Genomic DNA, 16,420 nt, shown 5'->3' with positions numbered 1-16,420 from the left:
AAAGCCACAGGTTCCCAAATTGCCCCTACTGTAAATAGTAGAGCCCCATTTTATCCCCCATGATACTATCGAGAAAGTTCCACGGGTATCACAGTGAATAGAACGAGTTTCAATTTGAGCAGAAGCCTTCACGGATACTAATGGGGTAAAACCTATGGGTACCGCTACATGACCCCCTCCTACTTTCCTAAAAGGGTAAGAAAGCCCGGGTATAGGGTTGAAGTGTGTGAGGACATCATGTGAATGTTCAGTGTGTGAAGGGACACCTTTACCTCTTCCCAATACAGGGGGAAATTTTCTCTTTTTTTTCTTTTAAACGAAGAGCGCTGTAGGAAGTAAAACAAGCATGTAACACCCTAGGCAAATCCCACATCGGCAAAACACGGGAGAGATGCTGGGTTTATAAGTTGGTGGTTCATAACCCCTAGTGACGCGTTTTAAAACCGTGAGGGCTTCAGCCCAGAGCGGACAATATCACTAGTGGGTCGGGCCATTACATTTGTGGTATCAGAGCCGCTCCGCGTGCAACCTTGAACGATGGTGGGGCAAACCTCAGCGAGGATGCTGAGTCCCATAAGGGGGGTGGATTGTAACACCCTAGGCAAATCCCACATCGGCAAAACACGAGAGAGATGCTGGATTTATAAGTTGGTGGTTCGTAACCCCTAGTGATGCATTTTAAAACCGTGAGGGCTTCAGCCCAGAGCGGACAATATCACTAGTGGGCCGGGCCATTACATTTGAAAAATTTGGACCATTTCTCGATTTGTGCGTGTCATCCTTACGCAGGGGCCATGCTAATCTTCAGTACATGCGCGAGGAAGCAATTCCATCGCGCTAAGCATTTCTGCTTAGTGGTGCAATAATATAACAAGAAATAGTATATACAAGTAAAGAAAGAAATAAATCATCATTTCGAATATCCAGGAATCAATTTAATTTGGTATGGTATTTCTAGTATCAACGATCTTATATACTAGTTTGTTCCTCTTTGGAAGTGCTTAGTTTATAACTTTTCAGTAATACTACCCAGTATACAAATTATTCTAACTGTATTGTATTTCAAGTCTCTACGATTCTGCAATTTATATTTTTGTTATGTTTCTTTTGCTAATTTCTTTTACTCATTCATTCAATACTTAATTTAATTGTACTGAAATTTCATTATACTTAACTTAACTTAGCTTCCTGAATTGAATAATGTTTTAAATGACTGCCCATATAGCCTATACACTGACCAGACTGGATAAACGGATATACTAGCACTGGGTACCTAGTACCTCAGGCCGTCACACCATCGGTAACAAAGTGTCTCCCGGTGTACAATTAGTGTGGCTAAAAAGCCATATAATCAATCAAGCATTAAGCCAAGTATAATAACACAAACTGTATAGCCATAGGCTATTAAAATCATAGTATGGCATAATAAGCCATAAAACACAGTATGACGTAAAGTCATTTACAGAATAGCTGTCAGAATCCTATTGGCATGCCACCCTATCCAAACTAGTCAACTAGGCAAATTAGGGCATATTACAATGTTACATATTTAATTTTTTATTCATAGGGTTTATACATCTTTATGCCTTTCACTGGTCAATAAAATTATTGACCTTTTTATGCATCATGGATAGGTTGATTCTAGCATCAACATGTCACAATTTACAATTCAATATGTTGTCAATATAATGAAATTTACCCTTTTCACAAGTTGGCATTCATTGCCAAATTACTTCAAGCATCATTTTATGTAATTACCAATTTTCAATTTTAGAATGCTAGATTGGTCTAGCTTAAAGTCCTATTTTCCTTGGTTTTTAGCTTCTGGTCAAAGAAGCAAAATTGTAGCTCTATGTATTATTGCATGCGGGAAAAAATTTCAGGTCATTTTGAGTTGTATAGACCAAGTTATGGTCAATTTACTAAAGCTGGACAGATTGCACCTTTACTTCAAAATTTGGTCAATTTCTCAATTTTTGTGTGCTAGATTTGTCTAGCTTAAAGTCCTATTTCTCTTGGTACTATTTCCTTCAATTTATTTCATTAGTCAACCTATAATGTTGACCCTTGATGCACTCTACGTGAGTCAATTCTAATGTTACCAATATGTTACATTTTATAGCCCTTTAGTGTTGGTATATGTTACCAATTTCATTTCCAAGTGTATTACATTTTATTGCAATTTACTGGATTTCGGTCTACTATTTTGACTTAGCCGGACGACCTAGTTCCCTCAGTTTTTGGGTTTCAGTCCAAACTATAAACTTGTAGGTCTATGTCTTATTGCACGCGGGGCAAAATTTCAGGTCATTATGAGTTGTATAGGCCAAGATATGGTCAATTTACTAAAGTTGGACAGATTGCACCTTTAGTGCAAAATTTGGTCAATTTTAAGTCACGTTTGGTTCGGCAGTTTTGGTACTCAAACTTGTGCAAGCCATTTGACTTGGTTCTGGCCATTTTTGGGTTTTGGTGTCTTCATAAGAATTGTAGAAATAGGTCTTAACTATTCATGGTCAAAATTTCAGGTCAATTGGACCTGTTTTGAGTGAGTTATGGCCAAAACACTAACTGCTGCCCAAATGGTCAGTTTTCAGGCCTTAAATACACTAATCCGGATTTGGTCACTTTTTAAGGTCAGTTTCTAGGCAGAATTTTGGCAACATTTCTACATGAAAGTTGGCCTATTTGGTGTCTAGTTTCACCCCATATTGGCCTCATACCAATTGGGTTCACAGTTTGGCATTTATGGCCTAATTTAGGTGCTGCCTTCAATACACAACCTGCACAAAGCACATACACTCCCAATTTGATGTTCCTTCTCCTCCTCATTACTACAATATTCAATCAACAACACTTCCATATATATATTGTACACAATTCCAGCAAAAATTCTGGGCAGAATACTCAAGTGCACAAGGCACACAATACACCGTTAAACTTCAATATTTACATCCACCCAAATTCAATGTGCATTAACACTTATGTTACACAAACACTTTCATTTTAACTACACATGCTGCCCACAATTTAGCACCATTACATTTCATTAATAAACTACATATTCACACACACAAATTCATGATTTAATAGGCTGCCCAATATGGCAGTTTGCCCAAGGCATTAAAGCTCCATTTCACACCCTTAATTCAAATATTCTAATTCAACAATTCACATTCAATCAATTCAATTCCTATACATATATCCGTATCAAACTTCATCTTTAAACTCATCTACATCATTTAAACACATCAAAATCCCATGAATTTCTTGGCTGCCAAAATGAAGGGCTCACCAAATATACATTAATTTATTTAATTTCTTCACAAATCCACTCACCCAAAGCTGAAAACAAGATCTAATGAAAGAAAATGGGGAGATTAAGCACTAACCTTAATTCAAGAACTTCCCAAGCTTGTGAAACTTCAAAATTTTCCTTTCTTTTTGCTGCCTATAGCCTTCCCATGAGGTGAGGACCAATTTTAATGAAAGGACTCTTGAGTTTTAAGTGAAAAATGATGAGTTTGGTGAGCTTTCATGGAACTCATCCATGGAGGAAAGGAAGAGCTCCATTTCGGCCACTTGAGAGAATTGGAGAAGATGAAGTGAGTTAGTGGATTGTTCCTTGTCATCTTATGTATTTTATATGCCCACTAACTTAGGTTTATTATTATTATAATTCAAAGTTTCAATATTTGCAAATTAATCCCCCACTTTTTCCTTTAATTGCTTTTCATATATAATTTCTTATTTTCATGAAATTTTAAAATTTAATACCACTTATTTTTAATGGACATTTAGGTCAAAAGCCAACTCTAGGTGTCAATTGACCAAAATGCCCCACTTCGGGTTATATTCCCGATTTTTCGGTAACACCGATTTTTGTCTATTTCTCGATTTTTCATTTTTCTTTGTACTAATTTATTAATTTTTCTTTGATATTTCTAGTGTCAATTACATTTCAATAAACCTTTATTTATATCTCAAAATTAGATTCAGAGGGTTCCCAGCGAGTCACGGGTCAAGAAACGGCCTTCCGGTGCAGTCACCCATCATAGTCTTGCCTCGTTTAACTTAGCTTCATTTTCTCTCTTTCATTTTTGTTTGATTTTTCTTGTATTTTCTTTTTATTTATTTCATCATTATATGTCTGTTCACTATCACCGAAGTGTAGTTCCAAACATACTGACTTGCCTGGACTGTTATTTGACTACTGGAGCAATAGAACGTACAAATTATATACAGTGGGGATGTTACAACTAAAATTGTAACAGCCCGATCATTCTCCAGTTAGTATTGTCCGCTTTGGTCCATGGGCCTCACGGATTTGTCCCTTGGGAGGTTTCATTCCCAAAAGCGCGCTGACCAGGTGAGGAAGGCTCCCACATATATGGCCCAAATCTTTTCTTCCCGGTTCTGATGTGGGACACGAAGTTTCCACCCCAGTGCGTAGCTGGTTGAACAAGCACGTCCCAACCCCATCCCTAGGTCGTGACAAGCCCACCAGCTTCCTCCTGGTGCGTCCTCGCACCACACACCGTACTAGAGGGAGTCCAGCTCTGATACCAAATTGTAACAGCCCGATCCTTCTCCAGTTAGTATTGTCCGCTTTGGCCCATGGGCCTCACGGATTTGTCCCTTAGGAGGTTTCATTCCCAAAAGCGCGCTGACCAGGTGAGGAAGGCTCCCACATATATGGATCAAATCTTTTCTTCCCGTTTCCGATGTGGGACACGAAGTTTCCACCCTAGTGCGTAGCTGGTTGAACAAGCACGTCCCAACCCCATCCCTGGGTCGTGACAAAGCAAGACAAGCAAAACAGTTAGCAGGAATAACAATAATTAACATATAAAATTTTGCGGAGTGAGCCCACCTAACTATGATTTGATTGCAAAATTAAATCTACTTTTGGACCTCTGGACCGAGGTTAAGTCATTATCCCCAGCGGAGTCGCCAAGCTGTCGCATGGTGTTTTGTGGTCGCCTGAACGAACCCTCACCGAAGTGGGAAAGAGTGAGGAGTTGCCACTTTAATTTTGAGGGAAATTAAAGAAAACCATTTGCGAAAATAAATTAAAATGAAACCACTTCAAAAACAGAGATTCTAGGTTCAGGGTCCGTAAACTGGTGGGGAAGGTGTTAGGCACCCCACCTCCTCCCTCAATGAGGGTAAGCAGATTTAACTTCAAGCTCTTTATAAACTAGAATTGATAGTTAGGAGGCTCAAACGGAGACGTTAATCCTCTTGGTAAAAAGGAATATTTGATTTTTCACCAATTCGGGTTGCCCAGATACATAAATAAATGAGTCGACCCTTAGTGAGTTACTGTTGCATATTAGTTTTGTTTAAGGGGCCATGTTGTATATTTGTTAGAATTCAATTTGAGAATCTTATAAGAACTCTCCTCCGATCTCTTTTAGATTAAAATTAGAATTTTGGATAGAGAATCGGATAAGAACTCTCCTCCGAGCTCTTTTAAGTATTTATTAGAGTTTTGGATTGAGAATCGGATAAGAACTCTCCTCCGATCTCTTTTAAATATTTGTTAAAATTTTTTAAGTGAGAATCGGATAAGAACTCTCCTCCGATCTCTTTTTAAATATTTGTTAAAATTTTCAAGTGAGAATCGGATAAGAACTCTCCTCTGATCTCTTTTAGACATTTGTTAAAACTTTTAAATGAGAATCGGATAAGAACTCTCCTCCGATCTCCTTTGGACATTTGTTAAAATTTTTAAGTGAGAATCGGATAAGAACTCTCCTCCTATCTCTTTTTAATATTTGTTAAAATTTTGGATTGAGAATCGGATAAGAACTCTCCTCTGATCTCTTTTTAAATATTTGTTAAAATTTTTAAGTGAGAATCGGATAAGAACTCTCCTCCGATCTCTTTTTTACATATTTATTGAAATTTTAGGCTTGAGGATCGGATAAGAACTCTCCTTCGATCTCTTCTATTTTAATGGGAGTCGGATAAGGACTTTTCCGACCTATCGAAATTTGATTACAGCTACACATCATAAGAGCCTAAGACTAAGGGTTCTGGCATTCAAAGGTGCCGGGGATCGGAATAAGACTTCTTTTAACTCCTTGGTACCTCGTGACTGGACAGGGGATACCGAACTGAATTTTACCGACCTCCTAAGTGGTCGCCAAGCCAGTACCTTTTGATACCCGATCTGTTCTATTTATTTATCTGAGGTTTGGTTTTTATTCCGCCTTATGGCGTCTTATCCGATCGTCTTCTGTGTTAGCCTAATGATTCAATTTTACTATTTTCCTGACTTATTATTCAGACATTTCGTTTTTAAAGAAACACCTTAGATATAGTTACCTACATTTTATCCAACTAGAACTCTTGCATTTAGAAGTAACGAAGATTGACAAAAAGAATGGACTAATTAACAAAGATGTAAACCCGGGAATAACCTTCTACGCGTTTTTTAACACAATATAAACTTGGTAAAAATTACAAACACAAAAATAAAGGAAATACGTAAAATTAAAACAAGCACTTGATAAAGCAGCGATATAAGCACTCACCTGTAGGAAGCCGAATCTATTGAACTAACTACGGGATCGCAAAACATAATGGGGCTGCGGGCTGATAACCTGAAGACTAAGGTTCGCCTTGAAATGAAGAATACCTTGCTAAAATGCAGTCCGATCACAATTATAACCGAGTTTGAATGAAGTTGAGCTTGGACAACGGGAATGGAAATAAAGATAATAAAGACAGAAAGTGAGAGTGTCACAGGATAATGAACGAACTGAAAATGGAGAGTTTCAGTATTCAGAAATCCCTTTGCAAGAAAATACTTCAGAAAACTGGTTTCAAAAGTTTTTCTTATGAAAGCTCAAAAATAGCAGAGTAACGAGCTGCATTAAGTTTCAGAGTCCTTCCGCTATATTCACTATTCGTCCGTCCCTTGTTACAGTTTTCATGCAGGTATTTATAGGGACCGGGTGCTCCTAATGAAGGGTCAGGATTCTCCTTGAGGGAGATGGAAGGTTAGGATTTTAAAGGACACGATCTGATGGTTGGGAATTAAAGAGAATCAAGACGAACGTCTGAGATCTTTTTCAGAACATTTGTCCTTTTTCTCTTCTAATCTGACGGTCCCTAATTTTCCTGTCCAGGGCAATCCGAGGGCTGGGAATAAAACGCGCCGGTCTTGTCGTCTTCTTCTTTGATCCAAGGGCTCCTGGCTCGTCCTTACAAATGAGATCAACAGTGGAGATTGGGATGTACAGCACTGTCATGACATACTCTGGCACTTGTTAGTAATGAGGGCGATTCTGAGGCGTGCAGTGGGGATCTCATCTGCAACGCTTTAACTGCCTCTGCTCTGATTATGACGACGATTAGCGGAAGTTGTCTTATTCTCTTTGCTATCCGACTTCCCCTCCTTTCCGATCTTCCTAACACGCTCCTTTTCCGGTCTTTCATACCGGCCTCCCTTCTACCGATCTCTATCACTCCGGTCTTCCCTTTTATCGGGTTCGGTCCAGTCAAAGCATTTATTTCCATCAATTCTCGAGGTGCCCGCCTCGTTTTCTTCTTAGCAATAAATGCTCGGACCTCCTCTATATATACCTTCAACAGGGAAACCTTCTGCATTTGATTTTCTCCCCTTTTCTCCTCATTTTTCCTGTTCTAGCTGCTCCGGCAACAATCCCGGACATGATGACCGCTTTTGATCTTTTTCCGATTGCCCTCTTTGTTCCTTGCCTGAAAATTTACGATCCTGGTGAACGGGAAATTATGATAACTTCATTTGATGACCGTGAGAGAACCGGACTAATTTATCGACCTGGATCGAGGACCTCGATCTCATTGATCTCGAATCATTCGATTGATACAATGGCGAACTGATTTCGGGCGAGAAGACTGCTAATATTCCCCTTAACACAGGTGACTGCTCCTAGGCGTTCATCTGGCTCCTCACCACACTGGGTGTTCCGACAGCGGCTTGGTTTCGATCGGTAACTTTGATGACAACCTCTCTCATTCTCATGAGAGTCATAGTCCCCCCATCAAAGCTGTACATCTATCCGATGTCAATAGCCGGTCTCCTGGTCAAACACATCTTTTGACTCAGCCACGAGACTAGGCTTTGACATAGGCCTTTTAGATAGGATGTTCCACCGATCTCTAAGATCGCCCTTATGATGTAATCAGACCTTTAATGTAATCCAATCTCTAGAGATCGCCCAAATGATGTAATCAGACCTTTAATGTAATCCTATCTCTAGAGATCGACCAAATGATGTAATCCGACCTTTTGGGAATAAAATTTTATTTTGTCAATTATCATTTTTATTATTATTTCATTGGTTATTTTCCGATCTATGAAGTATTTACCCGATCCGACTCTTAATTTGAATGACCATATCCGATTCGTAATTCAAAACACCTTAATCTGCTGCTCTATAGTTAACCGATCTCTTTATGGAATCTCCAGAATATTCGTGAGACGTGTCAGAAAAGACTGGCGGATCTCGTTAACCGATGCGCTGCTTGGGACATCGTGAGTATTAAATGCTCGGACGGGTATAAATAGGAGAAGGGTTAGCCAGTTGCTCCCTTATGTCATTTTCAGCCTCGAGCGAACAACTTCAAAATTCTCTCATTTTCTCAAGTTCTTCCGACACCGATCAGACTCCGGTAAGGATTTTGATCTTTCTTTTAGTTTAAATTCTCTATTTCCTTTGAAAATGAGCGGCGCAGAGGGTCAGAGAGCGGCAAGTCCCCCTTCCATTTAGATCTCGTGGTCATCTGATGAAGTGGAGGTGGTCAGACCAAGCGTGCGACCTGAACCTCCTAGGGTCTCTATTCCAGCTCGGGGGCAAGCAGCACCATCAAGGCATGTACCTTATTCAGGGAGGGAAAATCTTCCCATGGATGAGCTGCCATCAATTCTTCAAGAAACCGACCTACAATCGTTCAGCCAAGAATACAACATTCATCCTGATTCATTCAAACTCATCCGGTGTCACGGCGATCTCTGAGCCGATCACTTCTTCGAAGAGAACGACATGATTATAGTATACAAAGAGCAATTAAAAGCCGGGCTGCGGTTCCCTCTTGACGACTTCTTCAAGGAATTCTTAAAATTTCACCAAGTGTGCATAGCCCAAGTCCACCCGAACTCATGGCGGATCCTAGTAGCCTTCAGAGGCCTCTGCCGAGCTAAGGGATTCTGTCCTACAGCTAAGGTATTCGCCGAACTACATAGATTAACTCGTCGGAAGGACGACGAGTATTGGTTATTCCAAGCGAAGCTGCATTGCGGGCTTTTCACCGATCTGCCTTCCTCCCTGAAGAATTGGAAGAACCGCTTCTTTATCCTTAGGAGCAAAATTTCGAATGGCTTTGAAGGTTTCCCTCGCAGCTGGCTGCACCAGGGCCCCGTACTTCCGAAGCGCCTTACCCTAAATAGAGAAGGAGGCCTGATGGTGATGGAGCTGAAAGATCAGGCGGGCAGAGAGAAGTTCTCTTGTTTAGATGCGGTGACTGCCAAACTGCATCACTAGACAATGGAGTTGATCACTGGCAAAAATCGGGTGCTTCAGCTCTCTGACCTCGGCATCGGTATTTTCTATATCTCAAATCTTGGGACCTTAGCGATCTCACTGACCTTTTCTTTGTGCAGGTATGGAAAGCGGCGAAGCTTCCAAGGAGAGCCGAAAGCAGAAGAGAGAAATCTCCCGGAAGGTACGGGAGATGAAGCGAGCTGAAGCCCTGCAGACACCCAGCCATGAGCCTGGGGAAATGCAAGGGGGCTCATCTCAACCTTCGGGGTAGCCGATCCCCGAGGTAGAAGTGATCCGATCTCCTCCTCGCCAAGAAGAGCTGCCTCCACCTCCTCCAGTCGCTTCGAGTGCAGAAGGGGGTCCTTCCCAACCTACCCCAAAGACCCTCTCCCGCGGTGCTCAGGTGCTGATCCATTCCCTAGAGAAGAACCGAACTGTCCGGGAGAATCCGGGTTTGGCTAAGGTTCTGGGGGCTTCTATTTGCCTTCGGGAGGATCGGGACAGGCTGTCCCTGGACAATCTTGATGACATCCTGACCCGATCCATGAGCCTGAACGTGGAGTGCTTGGTGAATTAGCACATCGTCCGGGAGAAGGCTCACCGCCTAGGTAAGGAGGTCGAGAAGATGGGTCATGAAGTGGCTTCCCTCCGATCCCAACTCTCATCCGCTCAGAACTACATATCTGAAATTGAGGGGCGGATGAAGTTCTACGAGGACAAGCTGGCCGAGCAAGCTCATGTTCTGGCTGAGCGAGATCATGTTCTCGAGGAAGTTCAGGTGGTCCAGGCTAGTGAAGTTGCTCACCTCACTGAGGAGCTTAAAGCGAAAGAGGAAGAGGCGATAATAAGGGAGGCCGGCGCTTATGTAAATGCTCACAGGGATCTCTTGGCCGAGCTCAAGAAGCGTTATCCCGAGGAGGACTTCTCTTGGATGGTTGACCTGGCTCCCCAAGACGAAGAGGAAAGCGAGGAGGAGGCTGAGGGTGAGAGAGGAAGTGAACAAAATGTAGATCAGGCTGGGGGTGATCCTCCAGCCGAATGACTTGTACAAATTTTAATATGAAATGAAATTCCCTTTTTGTTCAGTGAATGGATGTGATCGAAAAATCTCTAAATTACTTAAGCACTTGATTGTCTGAGCATATTAAAACAACTAAAAGTGATTATTAATCTAAATGTAAGAGGTCGGAAAACACAATAAGCATGAGATTAGTAGGGAACCAACGCTAAACGGGACTTGATCAAAATTGGAAATTTGGCTTGAACACTTAAGATCGGGATCATCATTAAAACGGATTGGAACCTTAACTTGATTATTCCTAAACTTTTATACGGGAGATCGGCAATAAAACTGGTGACATAAAGATCTAGTGTTGGTTTAATTTCGTTTGTCAAGAGAGATCGGGAATGTAATTGACTAGTCAGGAGATTTGACAACTGGTTTGAGAGATCGACGAGGCTTTAAATGACATGGGGACTTAGTATTGATTCGATTCCTTTTGAGTGAGAGATCGAAAATGTTGTTGTCCGGCAAAGAGAGATCGGAAATGTAATTGGCTGGCAGAGGGAGACTTAGTGCTGGGGATCGATTTCAAAATTTATTGATTCTATGGATCGGCCAAAATATGGTGTTGACACCCAAAGGCATGCCAAAACACACTTTTAACATGCATTAGACATTCATTTGCCATCAAGGATTCTTATTTAACAATTAAACAAATTAAACCCTAACTAAAAGAGGGTTTTAAGGACTCTAACCTCTTAGGGCATAGAATCAAACTTCTTACTCCCTTGGAAGTCTCAAGAACAATAATTGGAGTTCCTCTAGCTTGTCTACCACAAGCTCCACCAAGCTCACCAATGGCAGCCCCCAATTCTCCCTTTTAGTGATTTGCCAACCAATAAACTTTGGAGTGTTAGCTTATGGTGAGGTTCTTATAGATGAATAAGGCTAGAAACACTTTCTAGTAATTTTGATTTAAGAAGAAAATAAGCTTTTCTTGATGAATCTTTGGAAGAAATGAAGAGAGGGAGAGAGAGTCAAGTTGCCATCCAACTTGAGGAGAAGAAGGTTAATTTTTTTAATTAATTCTTCTTCTTCTTATCTCTTATGTAATTAAAAGACAAAAGACATTAATAGGAGTGCCACATGTCATTTTCTTATTTAATCTAGCTTTTAGGTGTTTTAATCACATTAAGCCACTTGTCAAGCCAAGATTAAAACATCAAAAGTCATCTTCCATCAGTGGAAGACAAGTGGCACACTTTTATAAGTGCCATGTGTTACTATCTCATGGTGCCACGTGTTACCATGTGAAATTCCAAAATGCCTTTGAATACAATTTTGAGTTCTCAACTCAAAATTGTAATTTTCTCCCTCAAATTAATTTATATCAAATATAAATAAATTAATTAATTTCACCATTAAATTTATATTTAAACTCTTTAAATATAAATCTAATTTATATTAGTCATCCAATATCCAAGATTTCGTTTCAAGTCATGCTAGGGACCTTGCAATCTTATTGCAAACCAAATCTATTTATTTAATTAATTAAATCATTATATACTTGGTGGTTAACTTGTGTAGGTGTGTGACTTACTTGGCTCATTACTAATTGGTAATGAGAAATGATATTAACTCTTAATATAATATCATTAGAACTCTTCCAGATCATAAATGATTTCCCTAAATCATTTTAGGTATCTCATAGACCATGGTTGACACCTAGCATAGCATGCCATAGCCACCAAATTAGTAATAAGGAATACCTTAAAATATGAACCTTTAATCATACGTCATCGTGCACTAAAATCCCTCCGTATTATGTCCCAATCCCATTAAGGGTCATGGTAGAGTCAAACCCCTTATCATGGAATCATATGCACTCAATTGAAATCTAATTCTTGACATATTAGATTTTACCATCAGGAAACATCTTTCCTGACAAAGTCATCTGTCCTGGCCAGGAACTTAATCTTGTTAAGAACAGTACAAATTCGCATTGGACTTTTAACCTTATTTACTCAAGGCTGCGGATCCCCTCTTGACTGAATACTTGTCCCAACTTATGACTGATCTGAGCCAACACACACTGAAATATCCATACACAGTACAGATATGTGAGTGGTATCAAACTCAAACCACCCATATAAGAGACAATCGTGTCATCTCATGTCTGAGGATTATATGCACTAGTATGACACAGATAACATTTTATTGACTCGAGTAAATGCCATGTTCATGTTATCTGTTTGTCACAAGTTTGACATACTTATCATATAAGTACCCACTGTGTTTATCCTAATATCTCATATCAGATGGTATGAGACTCACCATTCCATATACATTAGTATCTCATACTGATCAATGGAGATAAATAGAGGTGATAGCTCTTTGGATATAATGTGCCCACCAAAATATCCTTTAGCTGCGAACTCTGATTTATAGCAAATGTCCCATATATTTTGTCACTCATATTCTTATCTCATAAGAATAGAATATATAACATATTGCTAATGGATAATTTCAAATAAATATGATATAAAACATACAACATTTAAACTGTAACACCCCTATATTAAAGCAGTCTATGGATTCTACTGTTCCGGTGACCGGTGTCTGTCTGGACAGTCAGGATATCTAGACATATGCTTATATCACCTAGAAAAGCCCTGAACAAAAATTAATAGTAATTACTAGAAGGTAAAATATAAATAAGAAAAACAGAGCATCAAAAGTTAAATGAGTCAGGGGTCACAACGATGGGTGACTGCACCAGGAAGTGACTGCGAAGTCAACTGTAACCCTAAATTCGTACGGGGCATTGTGACATCGCAGTCCTAGGAAAAATTGCGAAGCTAGGAAAAATGTGAAAATCATAGGAAAAGGTAGAGAACCAGATCAAATAATTAGATCAGGGTTCTGGGAGAAATATCGAATTATTTGCAAACCGGATCAGACCAGCGAGGAGCAAATTGGTCAATTCACCCCTAGAGGTGACTTATGACCTAACTGTCTAATAAAATGTGAGAAATTAAAATTGTGAAATATATAATTAAATTGAAGAAGTGAGGAAAAGAAAAGAAAAGAAAATAAAGAATTATGACATCATGTGTGTGACATCATGCATGACTTCATAATTCATTTTAAATTAATGACTTAATTTGAATAAGTCAAATTTAGGCTAAATATACATAAATTGAAAATAAAACAAAAGAAATTGGGTCTTCTTCTTTGCCACTCCAAGCCGCCCCATCTTCTCTCTCTAGCTCTCTCATTTTTTCCTCCATTAACATACCTTAAAAGCTCACAAAACCTTACTTTCCTTCATGATCTTCATAATCCTTAACACTAAATATTGAAATTTCACCTTGGGTTGATAGTTGAAAGTGAAAGAAGAGGAAAGGAAGGAGATTTGAAGAAGTAGAAAATTCATAATTTGAGGTAAGTTAATCAAATCTCTTTCTTTAGTATAAATGCTTGAAGTTGAGTTCATGTGGATGAATTATTGTAGAAACAAATGAAAAAAAAAAATATCATGCATGTATAGCAACCCCATGAAATTCGGTCATGTTAGAGATGAATAGGATTTGATGGGTTTGGATTTAATTAAATATATAGCCAAGTTTGATTGAGTGTGTAGATAACGTTTATACACTTTGATTTCATGATTTGAAGCTATTAAAGAATTAGGGTTCTTGACCCTTAGGGTTTTGGGGAGGAAATTTGAGAAATTGGTAAATTGATGTATTTTGACCTAAATGAGACTCAAAATGGTCAATTGAGACAAATTAGGATGTGTTTGAATGGTTAGAAGTAAAACCAAATTCGGATAGGTAGGGGTCCAATTCTGGACAGCCTGACCTAGGTCCTTTTCAGGGACCAAAAATGTAGTTCTGCCACTCCAATTGGTGTGAGGCCAATTGGAGATGAAAATAAACACATAATGACACATGTTTCATGTAGAAACCATGCCCAGAAAGTGACTCTAAGTTAGTGAACAATTAGGTTAAACCCAGAATTGGCACACTGCCACTGTACAAAAATGACTAAATAAACAGTGTTTGTTCATTTGGCCATAACTTGGTCTAGGAAGGTCCAAATGACCTGATTTTTGAACTATTAGAAAGCTATGACATAGTACTACAACTTTCATGAAGAACACCAATCCAAATTCTGTCCATAACTAAGTCATTTTGCCACCCAAATTTAATGGTCCAAAACTGCCAGAACTACCTAAATGCCCAGAAAATCTGGGTTAAACCAATCTGGCCAGCTATGTTCAAATGGCCATATCTTGGGCTACAAAACTCCAAATGGAGTGATTCAAAAAGGGAATTAAAGATAAAACAATAAGGAAAAACTTTGATGAAGGACATTAGCCAAATTTCCAATGTAGACAAACCAATGGAATAGTAAAAACAAGTAACCCAAAACTAAAATTTTGAGATTTAACCCTAATAGGATTTGAATTGAATTTGGCAATCAATGCCAACAAAAATATGACTCAAAATGTGGTATGTGAGTGTAATTAGAATTAGCATATCTAATTAGTATGAAAAAGTCAATATTTTGACGAAATGGTCAAATGAATAGTAGCCACAATTATACTAAGTACAAAGGACTCAATTTTATGGGGTAAATTAAGTATATAAAATTTAATTATTGAATTTATTAATTGGAAATAAATTGAACAAATATTGAAACACTTTAGTTATGTGTTTTAGTAGGAAAGGAGCCCTCCAAGCAAGGAGGAGGAATTAAACCAAGACAAGCCTAGATAAGAGGTTTATGCACAACTAACTCTTTTGTTATTTTTCACTTCGAAATTGATTTGAACAAGTTTATTTGATGATTTATGATTTTGTTGTGTTGAGAATTTTAACTTATTGAATGAAACTGTATAATTTAAATATAAATTTTCTTATGCATTTGAGGATTTATTGCATGGTTTGGAGAATTATAAATTTTAAGTTTGATGTGTTGTCAACCTTGAGCATGAATTTATAATGATTAAATATGTTAATGGTTTGTAAAAACTTTTATTAATAGAAATTGTTTTAAATATGATTTGAAACCACAGTTGACATGGTAATATATTTTGAATTCTCATTAACTTGTCTAGTGAGATATTTCCTCCACCAGATGGGGTGAGTTCCTTCCTTTCTGGCTTACCAGTTGGAGAAGAATTTGGATAAGTACTCATATATACTAGCTAGTCTTTGTTCCTCCCTTTTAGCCTCGGTTATTGGGAGAGTTTGAAATGTCGTGGTGTATAACTTGGCATCTATTATGAATTTTGCATCATGGGTCCAACTGTGTAAATTGTTGGCATCGCCTTTTAAATTATGCATAGTTTGATAAATTATAGTTCAAATAAATAATTTGTCAGTGATTCAAAATTTTCGTATTGTTTCATGATTTAAAAGAAATATAGATAAATAATTACTATTTGATCAAAATGTTATTCAAATGAATAATTTGCATGAATGAAAATAATGATCTCTGGATGTCATGAATTTTGAAGAATTTAGAAATTTTAAATTTTTATTTGTTATGAGTTGTCAAAGCATAAATTGTATTAAATTTTAAATTATTAGTTGTGCACCACTGAGTTCACCACTCAGCGATAGCTTTGCATGCTATCGCAGGTAAAAGAAAATATAAAACAGCTGAGAGAGATCACTAAAAGACACTATGAAACTATCTTTGGGTATATCATAGGTATACCTTTGTACATTAGATTTTGATGTAATTCTGTAATTATATGTATGTAATTTCATTTGAGCAGTTGTATCAACTCTTTTGTAATATATTTTTGGACTGTAGTCAAATACAAATTATTGTAATATTATCTTGAGATTTTATGTACTTATAAAGT

General features: G+C 38.3%; 1 pseudogene; it reads right to left on the bottom strand.

Annotated features, from left to right (window-relative positions):
- Nucleotides 1–743: 743 nt before the first annotated feature.
- On the bottom strand, nt 744–807 carry LOC131178908 (U6 spliceosomal RNA; annotated as a pseudogene).
- Between the last annotated feature and the right edge of the window lie 15,613 nt (nt 808–16,420).

The sequence above is a fragment of the Hevea brasiliensis genome, chromosome 3 (assembly GCF_030052815.1).
Source record: "Hevea brasiliensis isolate MT/VB/25A 57/8 chromosome 3, ASM3005281v1, whole genome shotgun sequence".
Taxonomy (NCBI): domain Eukaryota; kingdom Viridiplantae; phylum Streptophyta; class Magnoliopsida; order Malpighiales; family Euphorbiaceae; genus Hevea; species Hevea brasiliensis.
The sequence above is the reverse complement of the archived record's forward strand: the minus strand, read 5'-3'. Positions and strand labels throughout refer to the sequence as shown.